The 15119-nt window shown below is 41.8% G+C and overlaps 1 protein-coding gene across 43 annotated transcripts in view; it reads left to right on the top strand.

Annotated features, from left to right (window-relative positions):
• The window catches only part of ATXN1 (ataxin 1), a 294034-nt gene that overhangs the window by 251437 nt on the left and 27478 nt on the right, over positions 1 to 15119 (top strand). Inside the window, exon 1 of one of the 43 annotated variants that reach the window (XM_083449399.1) lies at positions 8309 to 9005. The exons of the other annotated variants lie outside the window; for them this stretch is intronic. The gene's annotated coding sequence lies outside the window, so the exon portion shown is untranslated. Of the gene's footprint in view, positions 1 to 8308; positions 9006 to 15119 lie in introns of those variants that run through there. 43 annotated transcript variants of the gene reach the window in all.

Genomic DNA, 15119 nt, shown 5'->3' with positions numbered 1-15119 from the left:
GAGCATCATCATCTAAAAGGAAACAGAAGCAGCTTGCCCTATAGGGTGGAGCCACTCCAATAGCCTTTCGGGGGGGGGGGCTAGGTGGTGATGAGGTTGGAGCTCTGTGGGTGCACCAGATTGACACTGCTGGTGTCCTTGTACAGTCCCTCCCTTGCTGCTTCCTCTTCCTTTCACCTGTGTGTGCTTCTGCAATGACTCTGCCCTCGGAAACTACTGCTGCAGCTCTCCTCTGCTGGTTGAGCCTCTTCTGAAAGCAAAACAGTTACACTGACAACTGCAGAGACAGTATTGGGGATAACACAAACATTCTGGCATGGCTCAGCTAATTAACACAGTCCCTCTGAAGGAAGGGTAGTTTCTGTTTTATATAATTTGGTGCTTTGTGCACATTGAGAATACTATTGATCACTGTTGCAGTTCTCAGTAATAGTCTTTGGACTGGTGTAGTTTTCTTTAGACAAAGTAAGATTATTATGAAAAGGAAGCCATCAATGCAGTGGTGGAAGAGTAGCTCATTGAAAACGAGGCTTGCTTCTAGGCCTGGAAAGATGATGGGAAATGTGTGCGAAGGAATAGCAGCTGCTGCCAAATACTCCTGGCCACATTATAAAGGCTTTTATTTTCAAGGCTGTCATTCAGCTGTTTGTCTCCGAGTGCTGAAATGACAATATCCCAGAGTGAAAAAGAAAGTCATGGCTGTGTAGAGAAGATGTTCATAATGCTTCATTACAAAGCATGTTGTGAAAATTGCTGTTTGGCAGATTTACTTGGCCCTGGGAGAAACGAAATTAATGCTAGGAGTTGCTCCAGCTCACCCAAGAATCTACTTGAAAACTTAACAGTGCAGAGCGAACGAGCTGTGGATGTTTGCGATGTTTGGATGGCAGGGCAGTGAGCAGTTGTTCTGACTGTAAATGCCATACTGCTAAAATGTGAAAGAGCAAGCGCTGAAAGTGTGAAAAAATATTTTCCTGCTCAGTCTTAAGTGGCACTTTTCAAGGATGGACAACTGAAGATGAATGTAAGAAAATATATTTTGACAGTCACTTCATTTCCGTCCCCAAGTCCCGGAACATGTTTGCTCCATGATTATATAGGGGAGGTGCTTCTCCTGCGCTCTGAATTTCCCTGTTCCCAAAGCTGCATTCCATTTCAAAAAATGATTGGGCCTTTGCTACATTCATTTGAGCGTAGCATGTAATATGCTGAAATTGGGCTATGATACCCTTGCCTACCATTGGGGCATGCATTGTACTTCTTGCAATAAATGCAGGAGGTAAAGGATGCCTTTTCATGGAGGTGGGGGCCACTGTTCATTAAAGTTGTCCATCTGGTGCAGTGTTTCCCAAACTTGGGCCTCCAGCTGTTTTTTGGACTACAACTCCCATCATCCCTAGCTAGCAGGACTGGTGGTCAGGGATGATGGGAATTGTAGTCCAAAAACAGCTGGAGACCCACGTTTGGGAAACACTGCTGCAGTGCAGTGTAGTTAAGATAAGAAAGCTCATCTGTTGACTGTACTGCCGCCCCCCTACCTTGTGCCTTGCTGGCTATTCTTTTCCATCCCCTTTCTTGACGTAAAAGACACGATGTTTTCAAATTAAAACAGGTAGCAGAAGGCTGCGGAGAGAGGTGATGTCTTTCCTGTCCACCACCCTTTCAAATACAGGCTCGTATGGGAGTCCCCTTGCGCTCCTTGTTACTGTATATGTGACAAAACTGTGTAGATTGGCCAACTGCAGACACAAGACACGGCAGCATGTTCTGCATTGTAATTTCCATGCTGACATCAGTCTTCACAAGAAGTTATGTATACTCAGGTTGGGCATTCTCGCTTTCGTCTTTGCAGTTAATTTGGAAAAGCGATTTGTGTATAGCTGGTGGCATTTTACATAATCTTGCTTTCTCTTGTTCCCTCACGAAAGGAATGAGGTTACAAGAGACTCTGCTTATATCTGTACAATGCTCCACAGCGTTAAGACAGAACACAGGTGCAGCAGCTCTCCTGCATCAAATCTTTTGACCACTCTCTTCTCCCACCCACATTCTGTGGGACGTGGATGTTGCAGGAAAAAGAAGGGGCTTGCAAAAGGACTGGGGTGGAGTAGAGGTGCATCAGAAATATGCAAAGGTAAGACCAAGTTACTAGTTCCCACAAATGGCAATTTGGACACTTATTGTTATACTGGCAAAGCAACTAGTATAAGCAGAGGCCCTTAAATTGAGTAAATGATTCGTTTTAGTGAGTGCACACGTCACACAGACTGAAAGCAGTAAATATCTTTTGAGTTGATTAAGGGAGGGAAGTTTTACCAGTTTAATTCATGGCTTAAGGTTGCTGTCATACTTGGCATAAATGTGAACTGAATAATCGTGGCAGGTTGGCTGTTTGTGTTAAAGAGCAAAATGTGCTTTCTTTTTGTCAAGTTTTAAAACTGATAACTCTGAGACATCTGTCAGATGCTAACCATCAAGGAAACTCAATAATTGCTCCTGGTTCTGTCCACACAACTTGTAAGTGATGGCGTTGAACTCACACTCCTGCAGTATATTGACCATGTTTACGCCCAGAAATAGAGAAGCCAAGCAGATTGGTGCAAGCTCAAAACAGTTTCAGAGGTAGAATAGGCTGTGCTTTACAGTGAAGCTATGATAAAGGGGCTTTTTTGGAGTGGCAAAACAACATTGTCAGTGACAAACACCTCTCAGGATATTTGTATGAAGCTTGGTTGTAATTATAGCCCACTTAACACTGCACCTGAAATTACCTCATTTTCAGCCCATAACATGAGGCACAAAATCGGTTTTGTGGATCTTTAGTCCAAATGTAGTCAGATACTTCTTAACTTCCTCAATGCAGTGCTCAAGCCTGAAACGAGTGGTGTTTAGTACAGTAGGTTATTTCAGAAATGCTGACTTTCCAGTTTCAAATGCAGATGCCTTGAATAACATTGTGAGCCATTTAAAAAAATCTTATTTTAAGTTTGCTTTTCCAAAACATAATGTGTGTTATGTTACTCAAAATTCAGCAAGGGGCTTTTTTTTTCCTAGGGGGAAAAATGTGTAGGCTTGGAAATCTGACATCATGTAAAATTGCATCACCGTACACCCACGCAGATACCAAGATAGAGTGGAAATCACATGATGTATCCTTGCAGCAATGTTAATAGTACTCATCGCTCTCATGGTTGTGCATTGTTCCCACCTTGCCACCAGCACGGTTTACGTGTGGTGTTAGAATCTTGGTCACCATGAAAGTCCTAACGTGGAAGCTTGTGGGACTTTGTGGTCCATTTACTTGTTTAATACATCCCAGAAAAAAATCAGAAGGTCTTAACAAGAGTTTCAAACCAAACATAGAAGAGCTGTGTTTTATATAATATCACCTAAATACTTGAGGGTTTGAACCTTCCTGCCACACAGTCTAGTAAACTGGAGGTCTGGCTAAAGGAAACTTGTACCAAAACACTTGTTTTCTGTCTTTTGCTTAAATGCATCTGCACTGAACAATCTCCTTTGAGTCCTGCAGCTAACAAGCCAAGTTTTGTGTTCATTGGGAAAGCATGTTTCTAGCCAGACATTCTTCACATTTTCCCCAGGATTTAGCCATTAAAAAAATCATGCTGGATGCTTTGCTAGTGTGTGCTTATCTGATAAAAGGCAGCGATTCTGTTGTGCTGCGAAGCTCTCTATGGAAACATTTCTCTGCCACACATATAGTATCTCAGGAACTCAGTCTCTTTGTCTGCTGTTTCAGCTTCAGCGGGTAAAAAGAGTAAGCTTAACTGTATGGATCTTCAAATTGGCTTCACTGGAACAATTTGGCTTTACAGCAAGTAACTGTGTGTTCTTGAGTGAGGTCAAGGCATAGTGTGCTTTTTTATTCCTGTACAGTGGCAAGCCTGCACACAAGTTCATTCTCAAATGAGCTGAACAGTATTGCTTTGCTCTAGAAGTTTAGGGTGTTTCTTAATAAAGAATTCTAAGATAGGGGAGAGTCCAGGGAGAAATCAGCAATGGGTCTGAAAGGTATTGATCAGTATACTTTGTTATTTATTATGTGGTACTGCGTCCATTTTCAAGTGTGCCTTCGTGAAATCAAAGGTGTTCTTTAGCTTAAGGAAAAAGAAAATGAACCAAAATAAAATAAATGAGTGGCAGAGATATGGATAAGAAACCTCTCTTAAATCCACACAAAAATACTATTGAAAATGTATTTTTCTTTCCATATGAAGATATAGTTGTGGGCTCAGACAAACCTCTTCCTACATTATATGGCAGCAAGCCACAGCTTTTCACATTCTGAAGCATATACAAAGTTTGTTTATATAATTGGTGACAACGGATATTGTTGATTCAGGGTTGTTATCCTGAATCAACCGTCTACATTTATACAGTCTAGTAGACCTGAACTCTATTATCCACTTTCTATACTAATATGGAGGCCTAACCCGCTGTTGGTTTGTGTACATAATTTATATCTTAAGCCCTCAACATAGATTTATGTTCCCAGGGCAGCTAACGAGTGGTAAGGAACAAAACTACCATTTAAAAATAATAACAACATTATTATTATTACGCACTAATACAGCAAATTGAAACAAAACTAAAACTGCAGTGACCAATTTAATAGATACTAAAATCAAACTGTTCAAGTTAAATAATGCTTCCATTAGCAGTTCTTAAAAGCCTGGGGAAATGGAAATGTTTTTGCCTGGTGCATAAATTATAGCAGTGATGTTTTTAGGCTGGCCTGCTTACGAGGTCATTTGAAAGGTGAGCAACCACCACAGAAAAGGGTCACTTTAGATGCTGAGGACATCTGGAGGAAGGTCTCAGATAATGATCTCAGTGGTGGATGAATATGAGAAATTGATCCATCAAATATCTAGGTCTTAAGTCATGTAGGGCTTGAAAGGTTAAGACCAGCACTTCAAATTGGCCTGTCATGCTCACTGGGAAGAACTGTAGTTGTTTCAGTGCAGGCAAGGTAAGAACTTTTCACCCAGTCTAGCTGCAGTTCTTGTCTAGCTGCAGTTTCCAAACTGTCCTCAGCATAAAGTTTAGTATATTCTCAAGAAACCAAATCATATGTAAATTATGCATGCCTATAGTGACAATGTCACAAATTTATATCTCCTTATTTTACTGTGGGAACCTATTGCCAACTACAGCTTCTTTCTCTGTATGCACATGGGACAATAGATGTGTGCATTCTTCATGTGGCAGTGCATGCATGTTAATGCATGTTCCCACGTGGAAATTATATACACGTAGGAAAGTTAGTTGTGTGTGGAGCAGCCCTGAGCAGTGACAGAAGAGACTTTTTTGTGTGTGGTATCAGCATGAGTGGGAAGGGCACAAGAAATTACAATTGAATCCAGTCTAATGCAGTACTATTAAGTGCCATTGAAGAGTTGTGGTAATGATGAAACCAGTCAGATTCATCTTTGTGGGAACTTGCAGGGAAGATTAATTGGGTGTGCAAGATACTCATCTATGTTTACATTGGGTATCAGATTTCATTCAGGGTGGAATGAACTGGCATTTGTTACAAAACAGATCTATGAACCTTTCAAGTTTAGCATCTTGAAATATTTAACCACTTTTTTTTTTTGCAAAGTGACCCTTGTTCTTACTTGTGTACACTTTATCAACTGATAACTTTTCTCAGCATTTACCTTTCTAACAACTTTTTTTTCATTTTGTATTGAATCAGTCGCAAAATGATGCATAAGAGCATTAAGAATCCTGCTGGTTCCAGCCAAAAGCCTATCTAGTCCATCAACCTGTTTGTCACAGTGATAAACCAAGTGTCTATGGGAGGGCCACAAGCAGGATGTGAGGACAATAGCCTTCTCCTGCTGTTTGGACTCAGCAATTGCTGCATCAACTGTGGTCATTCAACGTAGTGGCATGCGCACAAATATGCAGAGGGTTCCTCCATATATCAGAAAGTGGAGAGTGAGAATTGAGTGCAAATGAGATGGTAAATAGGAGGAAGGAACTACATTCTAGTCGAATGGCAGGGCAAGGCAAGGATGATTCCTCATGGAGGCCTTATCCCTAGGAAGTTCAATCATATACCTCAATTTGCCTTTCCTTCTGTGTCAATCTGCTGTAAGCTTCCACCTAGATGCCCATCAATTTGCACCAGATAATCAGATCAGAGGTTACTTTACATGTTACATTTAATGTGCACACTCTCAAAATGTAATGTAAGGGGAAGACAGGCATACTTTACGAGCTCTGTAAACTGATGTTGAAGACATACATATGGACCAGTCATTGGCCAAGGTGACATGCCATCACAAACATACTTTTGTCTCCTATAGAGCATACTCTGTGCACTCTGTGGTTGAAACAAAAGCCCTTTTCATGGCATGGTACTATGGCAAATCTGCATGTATTTAAATTAACACATACTACTGCACAGCAGCCAGTATTAACAGCTGCCACCTCCCCAGCAGAGGTGGCAGATAAAATGTAATTCCAAGGGTGACATTTCAGTCTAGACAAAATTAACTTGATATTAATGCTTGTTTTCAAAAGTAAATAAATTGACACTACCATTTTACAAGTAAAGGGGTCTCAGGATCCCTTCCAACTCTACAATTCTATGATTCTGTGGGGCTTATCAATGTTTAAGGATTATGAGTATTCTTTGCCACACTTTTTAGAAGATAACTCTTGTCTAAAGAATATTAACTAGACTTTCATAGCAGTTTGTAGGAAAGAATCACAATGATTAGAATTTGCAATGCAGCAAGGAATTAGCCTTTTCTGATCATCAGAATCTCTGCATAATCCTCCTTTCTTTTGCCCTTACTTGGCCCATATATATATTATGTGTGTACACACACACACACAAAACTTACTATCCTATAGGGCAAAGTAGACCTATTGGGCAGACAAAGAATTATGCATACAGTTTTTCAGGATAAGCATGAAAGATCTAATGGCAGAAATTAGCACAAAACCCTTATTTTAAAAAATGTGTTTGCTTCATTTGCCTATCAGCATTTTCTTTTTAAAATACTCAAAAGAACAGTTTTAATGAAGCATTAAAATTGATAGTTTCTTGCCAGCAGGGATCTTTCTCAGGCCTCAGATTATTAAAGACTTCATGAAAACTGCAACACTATCTTCTTGAATCATTTACATTTTTCCCCCTTTTTATGGGCTTATGTAACCATGCAGAAAATCTAATAATAAGGGTGCTATTAGTATACACTGTGGTGCTTTTGCGCAAGCTGAGGTGTCATGTTATTACAAATTACAGAGCAGAAATGCTACTCATAGTTTCAGTACATTGCTTATTTGAGTAACCTTTGTCTAAAGTTCTGAAGCCTAATTGAACCATCTTTCTCCCTTGTTCCTTCCTTCTGCTTCATAGCCACTAAAGGGAACATTACAGACTGCCTTTGTTCAGTGAGCTAGAAGTGGCTTTGATATGCAGAAATCTAGATTTGCTGGTTGGAGCCAGAACTGTGAAGCCCTCACTTTCTTGTACTTTGGTGTTTCATTCCAAAGCAAAGAGGAAGCAATAAGAATCCTTATGTTTTAGGTGACAGTTTAAAATTGCCATATCTGAGATCCAACAATCTGGGCAAGATCAACTTTATATTATGCATACTGTATACAGTTCACCATTTTTCTTCTCCTTCCCTGCTCACCAAAATAGGGTAATTTATTTCAGGTGCTTCATCTCTGCTGTTGCTGTAAATTTGTGTGTGCAAATGGGCAACTTGAAGAGATGGCAGTGCCAGCTACTACCTAAGGTCGTATGAACCTGAAGACCTTGTGTGGTGTCAGAGTAAACATCCCTTTCTCCATCCCTCATTTCCCCTCCAAAGAAAGAAAGAATATGTTTATATTGGGGGTTGATGAAGAGAATGATGCCCAGGTAAGCTGGTGCTGTCCCCTCTTATCCAATTGCTGCCTCCATCAGGAAAAGAAAGTTTGTTCTCCTTTTGTCATTGACTGAAAGTGAGGAGCTTTGGCCACCCAGTAAGTGCCAAGAACCTGGGTATCATGTCTCTCAGCTCTCTAAATTCCAATCTAATGTATACCCTAATAGCAGGCAGACTGCCTAAAGCAGGATCAGTCACCCTTAACAATAGGAGAGGAGTTGAGCTTGTGGAATGATTTATTGAACGGATATTGGAGAGGTTGTGAAGACCAATATAGTGTGATGTTCTTGGTTGATTATATACTCCTGTTGACCTAAAAATGAATAAAAATATTCATTAGAAAATAAGCAGTAGCAGAGGGGCTATACCACATTATCCATTATATACTGATTTGCCTTAGGGTACTGGAATCTATTGTCTATTCATACCAAATTATCTATTCATACCAAATTGTCATTACTAGAAACTTCCCTTATTTTTTAAAATTAAAAAATGTAGTTTTCAGCATTCTGTTGGTATAGTAGACATTGCACAATGTCTACTGTTAGTGTCATTCTTTAAACTAGAAGGGCCCTTTTTATTCTAGATAGTGTGGAAACGTTTATATAATTTAGCAGAGTTTAAACGATCCCCTGTTTGAGTTAACGCAGCAACAAGCCGGTTGCTAGTTCGTTTGAGTCCTATCAATAATTATACCTTCCTGGTTGATAATCCCTTTCTGTCCCTCTTAAAGACAACACACATGAATCTGAATCATATTAACATAAACTACTTTACATTCAGATTCATTCAGGTTTACAGAGTTGTTCCTGAAGGCAGGCTTAGGTTATATAACAGATAAACTATATACTAGATAGTAGTGAGTCATGAGAAGACTGCATCCGAGCAGTTACCAGTTAACACTCCTTGCAGCAACCAACCAACCAACCAACTGACAAAACTGCCTGCCACATAGAGGCAGTTAGTCCTCTCAGAATGTTGGACTTGACTGACAGCTTTATATCGCACAGATAGCCTACTTTTCCAAAAACTTATAATAGTATATAAATAAAAGCACAAAGCATATCACATTTATAAAATAAAACACAGGTAAATCTAGTATCATAAGAACCAGGGCAGTCTTACCAATAAGTGCTAGGGGTGCCGGGCACCTGGGTGCCAGGCTCTCATAGAATCATAGAGTTGGAAGAGACCACAAGGGCCATCGAGTCCAATCCCTGCCAAGCAGGAAACACCATCAGAGCACTCCTGACATATGGTTGTCAAGCCTCTGCTTAAAGTCCTCCAAAGAAGGAGACTCCACCACACTCCTTGGCAGCAAATTCCACTGTCAAACAGCTCTTCCTAATGTTTAGGTGGAATCTTCTTTCTTGTAGTTTGGATCCATTGCTCCATGTCCGCTTCTCTGGAGCAGCAGAAAACAACCTTTCTCCCTCCTCTATGTGACATCCTTTTATATATTTGAACATGGCTATCATATCACCCCTTAACCTCCTCTTCTCCAGGCTAAACATGCCCAGCTCCCTTAGCCGTTCCTCACAAGGCATCGTTTCCAGGCCTTTGACCATTTTGGTTGCCCTCCTCTGGACACGTTCCAATTTGTCAGTGTCCTTCTTGAACTGTGGTGCCCAGAACTGGACACAGTACTCTCAGGGGTGCCAGGCTGAGAGTCCAGGGCCCGAGAGTTGAGTCCGGGGAAGAGCCCGCCCGTCAGTCAGAGCACCATGGCGGGCTCTTCTGCTGTGGGCAGCTCTGCACCGTGAGTTCGGAGGCGACCAAGCCAGTGAGATGCTGAGGCAGCCGGCTGGCTCCGCCCTCCTGTGCGCCTGGGACTGGGCAACCTTAGGGGGGGGGCCGCCAGGCAGAACTTTGCACCCCACACCGCATATGCTTAAGACAGCCCTGATAAGAACTCTCGCCCACCAACACCTGCCCCAGCCCAAATCCTCACCCTAAACATTATATTTTCTCCCACTTTGAAAGGGACACGAAGGATGGGCAGCAGGGTCCTGTGTCCAGGGCAAATGATTCAAAATCTTCCTTTGCCTCTTAAAACCATGGTTTAACTGATCCTCCTAGGAAAAAGAATATCCTAGAAATTATGGATTCTGTGTAGCTCGCCAGCCCAGTGGGTTTGAAGGGAAATGTTTCACAGCAAACAAACTCAAAAATAATCTGTCTCGGTTATTAAGAGCAAGATTTTCTTTTTACTGCTTGTTTTGGGTAGGGGGAGGAATATATTATTCAAAGACAGATTTTACAATACAGCAGGAGAACGTTCTGAGGCCTAGTGTCTAGTGGCTGTGTTCAGTCAGTTCTCCGCAGCTTTTAAAACTGCTACGGATGAGTAGCATAGCCATGTGCTCCTCCCCTCACATTCTGCACATGCATGGAGATCTTGGCTCACATTAAGTCGAGAGTTTCCTGTTACATCTGACCCAGGGAAGTCTGGCTTAATGTTAGTGAACAAACCAAAAAAAAAAAATCCTGACTCATTTTCCAGGTTTGTTAACGAACACTAAGTTAGAGAAACCCTATTTGGACATAATTGGGAACTCTGGTTAAATGTGAGCCAGGATCTGTGCGATGGGAAGGGGAGAGTGGTGAGGGAGGAGTATTTGTCCATGGTTGATGAAGCCTTGGGTGGTCATCCAAATATGGCCACCGTGTTTCTGCCTGTGATTTGCACTAGGAAGATGTTTTCATTGAGTTTTGATTCATTTATTTTGTATTTATATATTAGACTTATATACCAGCCTTCATCATAAGATTTCACAAATCTTTCTCTCTGATTCCTGGCCTGTTAGCTGTGATATGACATGATATGATATGATATGATGATTATTATTATTATTGTTATGTGCTACAGGTGCACTTAACATCTTCAACAGCATCAAAGTTCTTATGTAACTGATCATTTAAAAGCTGTGAATGAGAACGTGAGATGTGTTATCAAGGGATTTGCAGAGAATTATAAATTGTTTGCTATAGGTTGACTTTGTTAATAAAGTACATCGGGAAACGAAGGGTGCTATTTCTGAACCTGAGAGGAGCTGTGGTGCTAAGAAGCTGATAGCTACTAATTGATAGCTTGGGGGAGCTTGAAGTTTGACAACAACCAACATTGTGTTAGTACTGCTCTCTCTTATTTATCTGTATTTTGTTTTCGTCATGTGATATAACAGAGGTCTTTAAAACATTATGTTGTGAAGAAGGACAAGAAGTTGGCTACCACTTTTCCCTTCTCTACATGCCTTAGTTCTCCTTAGTATCGGCTGTGTGTTTGTTTTGTTTGCCATCTCTTGTAAATAAAAGTAGTAAATAAAAGCAGAAGTAAATAAACAATTAAGAGAGCACAGTGAAATCAGGGACTATGGGGCCCTTCTCAGATCATTTTTGTTTGCAGCTTAGCTTAGTTCTTTCCTGCACCCCAAAGGTTATATCAGAAGCCCCAGGCCATAATGGAGGAGTCTGTTCTGGGGTTTTTTTCCCACACTAGCAACTTTCCTCCTAGAAATTGGAGTAAAACTGGACCTATAGCATCACTCCAGTTTCTGACATGAGGCCTTATGTGACAGATTTGGGGCATGCAAAAGCCTATTGCCGCCTTTTTAAACTAGGCTTTGTTTCACAGCTTTATACCCGTACCCACTATGAAAGTTGTCATCAGTTTCCCCAGTTCATCTCATTTGCACAGGACTTGGCATGTTGTCCTTTAATGCCAATTTAAGACCTTGGAAGCAGAAGGATTTGCAGGCCACAGACTCTATAGACCCCCCATTCCGCGCTTGACTCTTTCAGAAGCCTGGAGGAGGGAGAAGATGATGACTTGCCATGTGAATGATGATTATTAGGTAGTGGGTGGACATAGCAGACGACACAGAGATTTCTCCAAGTAGTTCTTAATAAGTAACCTGGAACTGAACTGAACCGCAAACAGCTCAGCCGGCCTGCTTTTATAGGCAGCCGGCTGTCAGCATTGTAACAACAACAGCCCAGGGTTTCCCGCCTAAATTAACTGACGTGGACCTGAGTGAAAACTATATACGCAATACCCCCTGGTGGCCAGGGTGAGAACCTCAATACATAACAATGATAATGAAGAGGGGAGCGAATAAGAACCCACTTAGGTTGTTAATGTACACGGACATTGGGGTCAAAGATTGTATCAGCCCCAGGACTAAACATTTCCTAAATTGGCTTGTTCCAAGTTAAACCTCAGACAACACTTACAGATTAGTCCAAAGTGTGACCTACCATGCTGGATGGCGTTGGGAGGGGGGGAATTCCTGTGTCCATTCCTGCCAACTCCCAATACCAAGAAGCTTCCCAACGTGCAGGAAGGTAGACGCTACTGTCCGAGGTATCCCCACTCATGGTAGCTAGCAGAAGCCTCTGAAATGGGGCATTTGGGGAAGGGGTGGACTAGGACAGGGTCCTCAGCCTCTTTAGCCAGCCCCACTGCTGTTGCATGATGGCAGTGGGCCCAATCTGGGCCTCTTTACTGCACTGACCTGGGAGCTGATGCAGTGAAGGAACATATTTTTCATACCTCTCCCACACGTCACAACCTTGCTAGCAGGGGCAGGTCTGTAGATACAGCGAGGGCAGAACTTGTCCATCGGGCACTGTCACTTGCAGCCAGGGGCATGGTCTGCAGCCTTTGTTTTGTATTCTGACATCTTTGCATCTTCATAATCTCCTATTTCTCCGGCTTATTCCAAAAGCTCTTTCAAAATGTTCATAAAGTGATTAATTTAAGTGATGGCAAGGCGTGTCCTTTAGAACCTAATAATAACAATGTAAAATCTTATTGTAGTATGTGGATCATAAATGACAGAGACAGTACAGTACAGCATGCCTACCAGTTCTTAAGAAACGCTTTGACTTCCACGCTACCACTGCTTTTCACTTTATAATTAATTCCCGCTCTTCACAGTTTCTTGGGGTGAGATCAAGTTGGAGATTGGTCTACAGTTAACTGGTCTAACTTGCATCCCTTCTCTTCTCTTTCCCGCCCCGCAAATACCTGTACAGTGGTACCTTGGGTTAAGAACTTAATTAGTTCTGGAGGTCCGTTCTTAACCTGGAACTGTTCTTAACCTGAGGTACCACTTTAGCTAATGGGGCCTCCTGCTGCCGCCACGCCGCCGCCACATGATTTCTGTTCTCATCCTGAAGTAAAGTTCTTAACCCGAGGTACTATTTCTGGGTTCAGCGGAGTCTGTAACCTTCAGCGTCTGTAACCCGAGGTACCACTGTACAGCTTAGTTTTTAGATTTGCTGAACTCATGGTGCTGACCAATTCCCAAGACCAACATCCACACACTTGCAAAGGAGAGGTGATCTTTTTAAATCACCTTGTGGTGGAAAGTAAATCCCAACAGAAACATTTTAGATTAATGATTTAAATATAGCAGCTTGTATAGAAGCCAGCACTGAATGTTAAATGAGAGCTTTAAAAAGTTGTGATCCATGTAAAACTTTATTAGATATATTCAGTGCTATTCTTTTAGAAAAAGGGATTCTGGAACCCATCGTGAACTCACCCTTGTTCTCTGATAATGGCAATGGTGCCCACCTGAGAGGTGCAAGAACTGAGTTCTGGTTGGGGGAAAAGGGCCCTGGATATATTAACCACCCACAAAGTTAGACGAATCAGTTTTTCCCTGAATGGATTGTGGCTGTGCAAAAGAAGGGTGCATCGTCTCCCCGAGGGCTTCTTTGTTTAGCTGCACATATCACAGTATAGAAATTTCAGATTGAAAACAATACTTTTATAGCATTCTCAAGAACAATAAGGGGGGGAAATTGCTAGCAGATTACCTTCCCCTCTCACAATTTGGTCTGAACAACAAACAGCTTCTGATGTTTAATTTCCACAGAGAAATGCGAAGGCGCACAGTAATGCAACCAATAAACCACACTAGTGGCGGCAGATATTTCTTAAGTTTATATCCCACCCTTCTTTACTAAACAGGTGCGAAAACATCACAGACTCAGTCTGGCCCATCCAGCTGCTGAATTTCATCCAGCCCACCTGAGAAGAGCTTTGAAAGTGCAGATTGAGCCACCTGGCAGCTGCCTGGTCTGCAGGGTCCCACCTCCTACAAGAGGCTGCCCAGCACTGGACAGCTGATAGCCAGCTCAATTTACATCTTCGAAGCGCTCTCTTTGGAGATGCCTGATACATAGCCCCTCATGTGCAAGGCCAGTCAGCACCAGAAGACCCCTTCCCTCAAGGAGGGGTGCCCGATACCTAACTTTATCCAAGAATTCAAAGCCTTGCTTAGATGGGAGAGATCTGTGGAACCTGCTTGATTTTTCTGTAATTCAACAACCCATGGTAGAAGAAAGATTCTGCATCCTTGTTCTATATCAGGCATAGCCAAACTCGGCCCTCCAGATGTTTTGGGACTACAACTCCCATCACCCCTAGCTAACAGGACCAGTGGTCAGGGATGATGGGAGTTGTAGTCCCAAAACATCTGGAGGGCCGAGTTTGCCTATGCCTGTTCTGCATAGTCGTCTGAGAACATCTGCATTCTCGGGCCTTTTTTGTACATTGTTCATATCTCATTAAGGGCCATTGCTATCCTGTGCCAGGGTTTTTAACACCCTTTGTATGTAACATTTTTGTTCTTTGACAAAGTTCCTTGTTTTTCCTGTATTTTATCACAGCTGCAAGGGGTGATTGCTAAAAATCTAGTAACTCTATAATTTATTCTCCTTGCAAGTGAACGCTCTCACACACATAATACACACATGCTGTTCACACTTACGCTTTATTAATAGAGAAAGAGAAGTGTGTGTTCCCCACAAGAGTAACCCACCTGCCAGGGTCATTTAAGGATAGCAAAACTGCTGGTAATTGTTTGTAATGCCTTTGTGTGTGTTGGTGTTATACAGTGTGTGTCCCAGATGAAACAACACACTTTTTTACGTTTGGTTTAGGTAGTACAAATCAGGAGTGAGACTGTGTGTAGATAGCTTGTGCTTCAAAACAGCAGCCTCCATGTATTTTTATTTATTTGTGTGTCCCCCTTTTTGTGGTGTTTTACGTGATTACAGTGCACTCCTGTGCATTTTTATGCTGAAATAAGTCCCTAGTTTGGAAAAAAAGTTTTTCTTTCTCTTTTATTTTCTAGATTGTAATTTGGAATAATTTACAATGAGTAAAGAGATGCTTAGTGGACTCATCTT

The sequence above is a fragment of the Podarcis tiliguerta genome (genome assembly GCF_965153285.1).
Source record: "Podarcis tiliguerta genome assembly, chromosome: 7".
Lineage (NCBI taxonomy): Eukaryota > Metazoa > Chordata > Lepidosauria > Squamata > Lacertidae > Podarcis > Podarcis tiliguerta.
This window is presented reverse-complemented; position numbering and strand designations above follow the sequence as displayed.